At 41.5% G+C, this 9,230-nt stretch overlaps 1 long non-coding RNA gene across 1 annotated transcript; it reads left to right on the plus strand.

Annotated features, from left to right (window-relative positions):
- The first annotated feature begins 3,118 nt into the window (after positions 1-3,118).
- Positions 3,119-8,750, plus strand: LOC104963952 (uncharacterized). The gene is made up of 4 exons (XR_800366.1): positions 3,119-3,746; positions 5,898-5,975; positions 6,358-6,527; positions 7,679-8,750. It is a non-coding gene; the product is annotated as an uncharacterized lncRNA (long non-coding RNA).
- Positions 8,751-9,230: the final 480 nt, after the last annotated feature.

Here is a 9,230-nt window from a genome sequence, read left to right on the forward strand (position 1 = left end):
GATTTTGGCTACTTTATGAATGTCATAATAATGTTTTGGCTTGTGTAACATTAGCCAATCAGAAACCAAGGTAACCCCCCCCCCTTATCACCATGATCTCCTCTAGAGCACCATTGAGTTCCTTTAACAATGTCTCTCAGAGACAGTGGGGAGGGGCTCCCTCTATTTTATCTAAGTACCAGACAGAGGATTCAGTAACTTTGGAAACAGGGCTGACAGAGGGGATTAGGGTAAATGCTGCAGATCTGTTTGGTGTTATTTGGGAGCCAACACTTCAGAGACATGTTTGTATATATCTGAGACCTATAATATATTATGAAAAACAGTATCAGTAGGTGACTTTATGTAAAGGCCTGTTTTATTTTACAAGTGTGAATTTATTATTTTTTGAATGTCAGATTTTCATTCAGATGCCGTTTTTGGTTGACTGCTTGTATTTGTTTGAAGGAGATACATAATGAATTATAAGCGCTGGATTTAATAATACTGTGATACTCTTATGGTTATCAACATGGAAAAACACAATTACATAATTATGGACCTATCAAGATTATAACTTTGTACATTTTCTCTCATTAACAGCTCGAACGCATATGGTTTCAGAAAGACTGATTGTACAGAAGTCTATGAAAAAGAAAAAAAATTCCGAGTCATACATTTGTTTATGAACTAACCCTTATAGTCATTTTAGGTCTGTAAGATATCAGATTTTAACTGACACGCAGATGCACGTTTTGTTCTTTCTGTATTATTATTTTATAGTTTTTACCACATTGTTTTTTTATTTTCCTTCTTAATGTTAAGCAGATACATTCTATAATACAGCCTGCAATCAGAAACGTTGACAACTCTCATTAACCTGCTGAGAATGCATTTTTTTATACCCTTCTTCCACACACACACACAACACCACACACACACACACACACACACACACACACACACACACACACACACACACACACACACACACACACACACACACACACACACACACACACACACACACACAAAGTAAAACACACACCTCGTACTGCATCTCCTCCACGGTGTTGAGCGCCATGGTTACCAGAGAGACGAGCACGAAAAGGGAGGAGGCGATGCCCATCAGCTTGGCGATGACGGAGGAGAACGGCCTCTCCATGACATTCCAGATACTCTTCCGCAACGGCCCGAAGACCAAGCCGTCGAATAACACCTCGTTCTCCTCCTCCTCCATCTGGAAGGGACAGAAATACATCCGGGTCAGAGAATAGGAAATATCTTTTTGAAAATGTGCCAACTACAGCCAATAATATGACTTTAATGAAGAATAATCCTCGGTTCAAATACAGAGAAGAAGCCATGGCAAAACCACCAAAATGTCCAGATCAAAAACTAAATTAAATTAAATTAAAGAAGCTGAAACTGATTGTCAAATATCAATTTTATAGACCTACATCAACCCACTACCAAATGTCTCCCATTCACACACACATTCACACACTGATGGTAGAGGCTTATCAGGTTCTTATCTAATGCTTGTCTACACATGCTCACACACTGCTGCCTTTGGGTGTCATTTTGGTCTCCATGTCTTTCCCAAGGACACTTTTGATTGAGGACTGAAGGAATTCAACACACCAACTCGTGAGCCAAGAAAACACAACGGGAGAGAAACTGTTACGCAAACTGCATGAGCGTGGGACCTCTGTGATAGAAACATCTGTCCGAACCTGTGCCAAGAAAAAAAGCTTACTCTCTGCTCTCCATCTGTCAAGACGGCGAGGCGGAGCGGTGATTTATAATGTAGGTCAGCCAGCAGATTGCCAACTCAATCTCACACAGGTACAAATACAAAACATAGACTGCTGAACCACGGCAGCCCGAAGGTGGAGACCTCTTGGTATCTTTATTTGCAGAACTACATAAGGAGACTGGAGGGAGAAAAAGTACAAAATATTATTACTTAGTTTTGAGGGGATTTTTTTGTTCCACTGAGAACTGCCTCAAGTATGCTCTGTTTTTCAATTTTAGTTGCACTGTTGGAGGAGCCTGTGACCTAATTTTTCTGACGTCAGAAAAGGGGTGCTCCGCTTATATGGGCAACTCTCCACCTATCAGGGGAATGAGAGACCGCTCGAAAGCGCTGGAGACGCTGTAGTACATATGCCAGGCCTGTAGGTGGCGCTGTAGTCTGCCACAAAAGCAGAATCAGCCCTTGCAAAAACAGGGCTGGAAAAGAGCAAATAGAGCTAAATGAGGCATGGCTAAAATGCATGATCCGTTTGGTATTTTGAAAAACAAACTTCACAGACATGTTTTGTATACACTGAACAAAAATATAAACGCAACACTTTTGTTTTTGCTCCCATTTTTCATGAGATGAACTCAGAGATATAAAACATTTTCTATATACACAAAATAACCATTTCTCTCAAATATTGTTCACAAATCTGAAAAAATCTGTGATAGTGAGCACTTCTCCTTTGCCGAGATAATCCATCCCACCTCACAGGTGTGGCATATCAAGATGCTGATTAGACAGCATGATTATTGCACAGGTGTGCCTTAGGCTGGCCACAATAAAAGGCCACTCTGAAACATGCATTTTTGCTTTATAAAAATGCATGTTTCAGAGTGGCCTTTTATTGTGGCCAGCCTAAGGCACACCTGTGCAATAATCATGCTGTCTAATCAGCATCTTGATATGCCNAAAAATTAAAAGTAAAAAGGTCTTGGACAAATTATTTCTAGTTGTATTTGTAATAGAACTACCAGAATGTATGACATTTTTGTTTTTTTAATTGCATTACAGAAAATAAAGAACTTTATCACAATATTCTAATTTTCTGAGACAGTCCTGTATATAATGTAGGTATATATATAATGTAGGTATATATAATTTAGGTATATTGGTTCTGCTGAATCGATTTTGATGCTTTTGTGTTTTTAAACTGCAATGCTTAATTTGTGAAAACTAAATAATTGCTCATTTTACTTGATGAATAACTGATTGAATGACTGAAATGATTTACACTGTGCTGTTCTGGTGATCATCTTTCTGATCAGTTGTCTCAGTATAATGTCCTGTAGATAACGGCTTCTACTTTGAGTTCGACTGCGCCTACCATTATATTGTTTGGCAGTGAGTATGATATGCATTCATTTGCGACTCCCACACAGCAGACCCCAGAGGCCTGTGGTTTCACAGTAAACAAAGCACCACTCCGCTGCCTCTGCATCCATCGACCTGTACATGTTTTATTGCTGCTGCAGCCGTCTGTTCCTGCTGTCCAGAAGCTGATGGAGACATTGATCAATAGTTAACGGTGGTTTTAGACCTCTGTCTTCTGAATGTCGCCCTCTCACTCTTTCAGCCTTTTGTGTGTGTCTAGCTTTAACTGTTGTATCGAACCGGAAAACCACATGCATTGTCTCCATGTAAATATGCTGCCGTTTGTGTATAGTGTCGACGGTGTTATGGAAGTATGTCTCGTCTCTTTGCTAAAGCGTCTGCGGCTTTCTCGGTGAACAAGAAACAGATCCCGCTTTCATCTGTCGAGCGTTTATTTACTAGTTTAGTCCCCTGAGATCTGGTCTATTTTCAAAGAAGCCTACTGTGAGTGTGTGCGGTTTAAAACTAGGACAACTTCTGCAGCCTGATCTGTTTTCATGTCGTAAGAATGACTCTCTCTCTGTGACAGACCATTCTGCCAAAGGTCACTCAAGGGATGATGGGAAAGCTCTAACACAACCACCCTCAGGTAAAACCATGCGCTGTTGCCTGCTCTGCTGACTCTCTTTAAAGCATGTTGGGCTTTCTACTAAGCGAATGAACAGGTTTCCTCCTTCCTAACTGGGTTCTCCACCTTAATTGTTAAGCTGTACATCTGTCTTTAATTATGTGTCTGCAGCTTTATGTAGTTAGTTTATTTGGCTTTTCTTCTTCCAACATTTACCCTCCAATCGGGCTTTCTGTCACAAAATGAAATGGTAACCTCTCCTTGTGTCCACGTTGCCGTATGCTGATTTTTAGAATTGTTTGTCCTTTAGCTGGTAGCGTTTCTCTAATAATAGCTTCCGTTTATGCTTAAGTGTTGTCGTTTCATAACGCACTTTCAGATGTGTTTTAGGGCTTAGTGCAGTAAAGATAAACCGATTAAAGTCTGTTTAAACTTAATTTGTAGCACATGGTTAGTAGCCTGAGGTATTCAAGAGGGATTTCCATCCCAGCTGTCCACTGGTCTATTACTCAGACCTGAAAGCTGTGGGTTTAATACTAAACTTCAGTATATGAAGTTAAGCTAATTCATTGTTTCTTGAACACTTAACTCACCCTACAACCTGATGCTGTAACTAAATGCTTGCTCAGGCTACATGTGTCCCCTTTTGTGTTGGCTTATGAGCTCGTCTCAATCTCACTGCACAATGTGTATGCTTTGTACGCGTTGTTATTATTGTTGTTATCTCAACTCAAGTTGTCAGGCTTTGTGCTGTGATCAGAGTATCGCTCTGTTTTCCATATTGTGAGTCCAGTACTCTTCACACAGCTGTTGTGAGAAGGACAGTCTAATCAAGGAGGCTTCAACCATTCCTCAGTAATGATTGACTTGTGTTCATGGTGTTTGCTTCAGTGTGTGCCTAACACCTATACGTGCTTTGTCTGTCTGGAGTTCATACGTCTGGCTCGACCTAAACTGATTTAGCTAAAGTGTTTGGTAATACTTTGCACTCACTAGGTTTACATTTGATTAGTAAACCTGCATGAAGTGTTTGCTCACTAACTTTGTCTTAATCCTCTTTGTCCAAATGCAGTCGGTGATTGAATTAGAAACAGGAAGCCTAATGAGCGACACAACGTTTTCTGATGAGTGTTTCTGATTATAGCTTGTTCTCATGACTAATGTAGTTAGTCCCTCCATTTTAAAAGCTATCCATGTTTCCCTGCTGCTCAGGATTTAGTTCAGATCCACCGGCACATTGTGTGGAGGTTTTAATCTGCTCTGATACTTTATTGCTGTAGGAAGTCATCTGATAGTGAAATGTTTGATGGTAAATGATATATATCCAGTTTGAAGCACAGCCCGAGAGCAGCACCTGGTGGCTGAAAAGAGGAAGTGTCTCGCCATTCATGATGACTGCAAGCTTTTACACTTACATAGCTAACTTTAAATGTTTTCTTCATCCATGGAAACTAGGAAAAAAAAAAATAGGTTCTGGGTCTTTTCGCCTATGACTCATGTTGATGACATCATAAGGCTAATTGGCATCAGACTGACTAGCAGGAAGAACACGACTTAACAAACCCTGCTTTTTGTCTCTTTGTCCTGAACTCTTTCAGCCGAGCTGTTTGCCAGTCATGTCACTCACTGACACCGAAACACTCCGGCCTGCTCAGACTGCAGGATGTTTGCCTGGGGTGGGATGGAAACTTCATTTACACACTGATGTAACAAGTTTAAGATTTGTAGTAACGTTTTGGCCACGCTGTCAATATCTTTGAGGGTTGTGAAAATGCCAGCTCGGTTTTACAGCAGCTTACATTATCTCCAAATCAAACGGTTCCCGGTCTGTATCCAGACTTTTATCTATCTTATTAATGAAAGAATTTAAACATAATCTGGACTTTGAATAGCTTCGATCATTGTGGTGCTGTTTCCCCAGAGACATCACTCCCCTATTTTAGATCACTACTTTGCTAGTGGTGAACAAACAAGCCATCTTCTTGAACCTCAAAGACAAACTCCCCTCTCTCCAGACCCCTCACACCTGTCCCAGTTGAATGTCAGACTAACACAATGTATTGCACAATTTAAAATACACAAGTGTAAGAGATATCGTACAGAGCAGGAAGAGGGTGGAAACCTATTGGTGTGTTGGATTTGAAGTGTTTACAGAAGCCTTTTGTGTTCCAGAAGCCAACGTGAGCACGTCGATCCAGGTGAACTCCCCAGCAAGAGGGTCAGCTGCTGCCTGGGCCATACTGCCAGTCTGTGAGTACACACACACTCTCACACTCGCGTAGGTAGTCTGATGAATCGATTGAACCTTGCTTGATTAGTAACATATGTCTAAAGTTAATCATACTAATGTATGCGATCAGTAGACTTAAGTTGGCTTGAAATGTGTCCTTTTTTAAAATAGGGTTGAGTGGGAATTGCTTTAATGGCTGTGTATGACTATTCAAGAACTCTGGAACAATCACGGCTACCACATCAATGTTGTAAGAACAGTAACGTCAAAGTTTGATGTGAACCTAGGGTTACGTAACTGATTCCACTTTTTAGTCCCCCAAAGATATTCATGCGTTGCATACAAACACCCAGATAGCCCCTAATGAATGTGTGTCTGACGGCTGACCTGTGTCCTGATCAGTGCTGCTGGCGATGGCAGCGGCCGGTGGATACCTGATGTGGAGGAACTGGCAGCTGAGGAACCAGAAGAGCATGAACTTTGACAACCCCGTCTATCTCAAGACCACAGAAGAAGACCTCAACATCGACATCACCCGGCACGGCGCCAACGTGGGTCACACCTACCCTGCGGTAAGTAAACAACCGCTGAGCCAAGGGCATCATGGGTAAAATGGATCAAGGCTCTATGTACTAATCCCAAAACAGACTAATCAATTCATTATTGATAGAGAATAGGTGACCTGGAATCCACTCAATGCCTCACACGCAGCAACCCTATAATCACCAAAAGCTCCTTGTTTAGCTCAAAAATAATTAAATACCAAATAATCTGTTGTAAGGTTTCATTGGCGGTTTAATTTCATCCTAACACAGGATGGAGACTTGATGTCAATGACCTTCACCTGCATCATGACCTTGTGGCCTTTACTAATCCTTAGTCTTATTATTGCACATCTCTTGGTACACAGATTAAAGAGATTAGCCTTAACTGGGCCAGAGGGCACAATATGGACACACACACACACACACACACACACACACACACACACACACACCTCATTCTCCTCACAGTTGCAGCAGGCAGAAAGCAACTGAAGAAAAATGTTGTTTTATATTTCCTGTGCTTTGCAAGTTAAACAAACAAGATATGTGTGAACTTTAGATACGTTGTTCTCTGTACAGAACCAGCCTAGATGTTTCTCCCTGCCTCCAGTATTACAACAATGGTTTTACATTTCTTGAATCGGGGTCATTCAAGGTTCTTATCCAAAGTCAGTGTATAACGTTACAGTAGATGGCGGTCGGCACGCTCTGAGTTTAGAAAAACAGACCGGAGTACAACAGAAAGCTGAGTAATGCTACAGTGGAAAGAGGTAACAGTACATCTTACTTTAGCCACCTAAAAACATCAGTTCAAGTTTACCCTGTGTCACGGATATGTTATTTGAGGAACCTAAGCAGTCATCAATGCGCTCTTTAAAGCAACCGGACTACTTCTGACAAAAAGGACTGTACATGTTCTAAGAGGTGAAATGTCTGGTTGGCTTAAAGAGCGCATTGGGACCGGTTCCAGTTACCGCCCAAAAAGCCCACTGAACATCAAGGTAACGCAAAGAGCATATTCTACATGTAGTTCACACAATGATGCAGCTACTCCACTATTTAGACAGCCATCTTCTGTATGTAGACAATGGAGAAGTACCTCGCACCACAAAAGAAATCTCTTATCAAAACATTTGAATAATGTCTCTCTGTCCTCCCCTTCCCTCTTCTGTCTCCAGATTTCCATCGTGAGCACAGAGGACGATTTATCATGATCTTCCTGCTTTTCTTTCTTTCCTGCGGCCCGTAGTGTTGCACGACGAAACCTCGTTACCATGCCTACGGTTCCGTCGCAGCAGCCCTTACTGTACGACCACATGCCTTCTGAAGTGCGTTATCTTTGGAGAGGATGACTTGAGGAATTGTTATTTATTATGTGAATACTGCAATGAATTACGTGTCCATAACTGTTTTTCACTCGTCCATGTGATAAGGATTATTTCCCCCTTTTTCGGGTCACTGCTTCCTGGTTTTTGCCCCCGAGAGAAATGACTGGACTTCCTGTGTTCCAACTGACAGGAGGACGCAGGACTTCTCTGCTAACAGATCTACTGCTGGACAGGATTTCAAACTGGATCTGAGCTCTCAGTATTAAATGGCGTATTCAAGACACTTTCGATCATATTCTAAGTTGAGCAGGGTGAAAAAGAATCATGGGTGATATTGATCTAAACTTCATTGATTCCCTCCTCTTATCCATCAGATGTGTTCATATTTATTTTCCAAGATCATTTGCATTTTTTTTTTTCTTTCCAACTCTTCCTCCTGGAGTGCATTCAGACGAGCTGTTCAGACGAGCTGTTCTTTCTACCAATGTTTATTATGAGTATTATTATATAGGCTTTGTAAGATCACCACAATTACAGCATTTGTAAACATTGTATATATATTTACCCATTATCCCTCAAAGACATTACCGTCAATCAGGACTCTCTTCGATGCACTTTGATCAAATGTTCCTCGTGTAAATAAGATTGTATACATTTGACTTGAAATTAATTTTTTGCTATGGTTGGGCATTGTACAAGGGTTAGAGTTCAAATGTATTTAACAAAGAAAAAGCAGAAAAAAATAACTACTGAATTTGGTAAAACTATTTTGTATGTTTGTGTGCTGTTGCTGTGAACTTTTTCTAGCCTTGTACAGTGAGGGGGGGGGGATATTATTAGAGGGTAAACGCTCTGTAACTGTGAAGAAACTGAGAATCACTTGAGAATTAAAACCTAATCCACAACGTTGTTCAAAACATGGCGTCTTGGCTTTTCTCGATTGTGTGTTTGTGAGGATACTAAATGGAGAGGGGTCTACACTGACATGGGTTTTACTGTCCAGCGATGCTAAGAATACGCTCATATCTGGTAGGCTGGTCTACCTGCATGTGCCATCGACCTCTGCAGCTCATCCAGAATGCAGCGGCTCGTCTGGTCTTCAACCTTCCTAAATTCTCCCACACCCCACCGCTCTTCCGCTCCCTTCACTTGCTTCCGGTAACTGCTAGAAATCCACTTCAAGACACTGGTAATTACGTACCATGCTGCGAATGGGTCTGGCCCTTCCTACATCCAGGACATGGTTAAACCGTACACCCCAGCACGTGCACTCCGCTCTGCATCGGACAAACAGCTCGCTGCACCCACACTGCGAGGAGGACCCAAGTTCCCATCAGCAAAAACACGTGGGTTTGCTATCCTGGCTCCAAAATGGTGGAATGAGCTCCCCATTGAAATCAGG

The sequence above is a fragment of the Notothenia coriiceps genome, unplaced genomic scaffold, assembly GCF_000735185.1.
Source record: "Notothenia coriiceps isolate Sejong01 unplaced genomic scaffold, NC01 NC01_scaffold00036514, whole genome shotgun sequence".
Classification (NCBI taxonomy): Eukaryota; Metazoa; Chordata; class Actinopteri; order Perciformes; family Nototheniidae; genus Notothenia; species Notothenia coriiceps.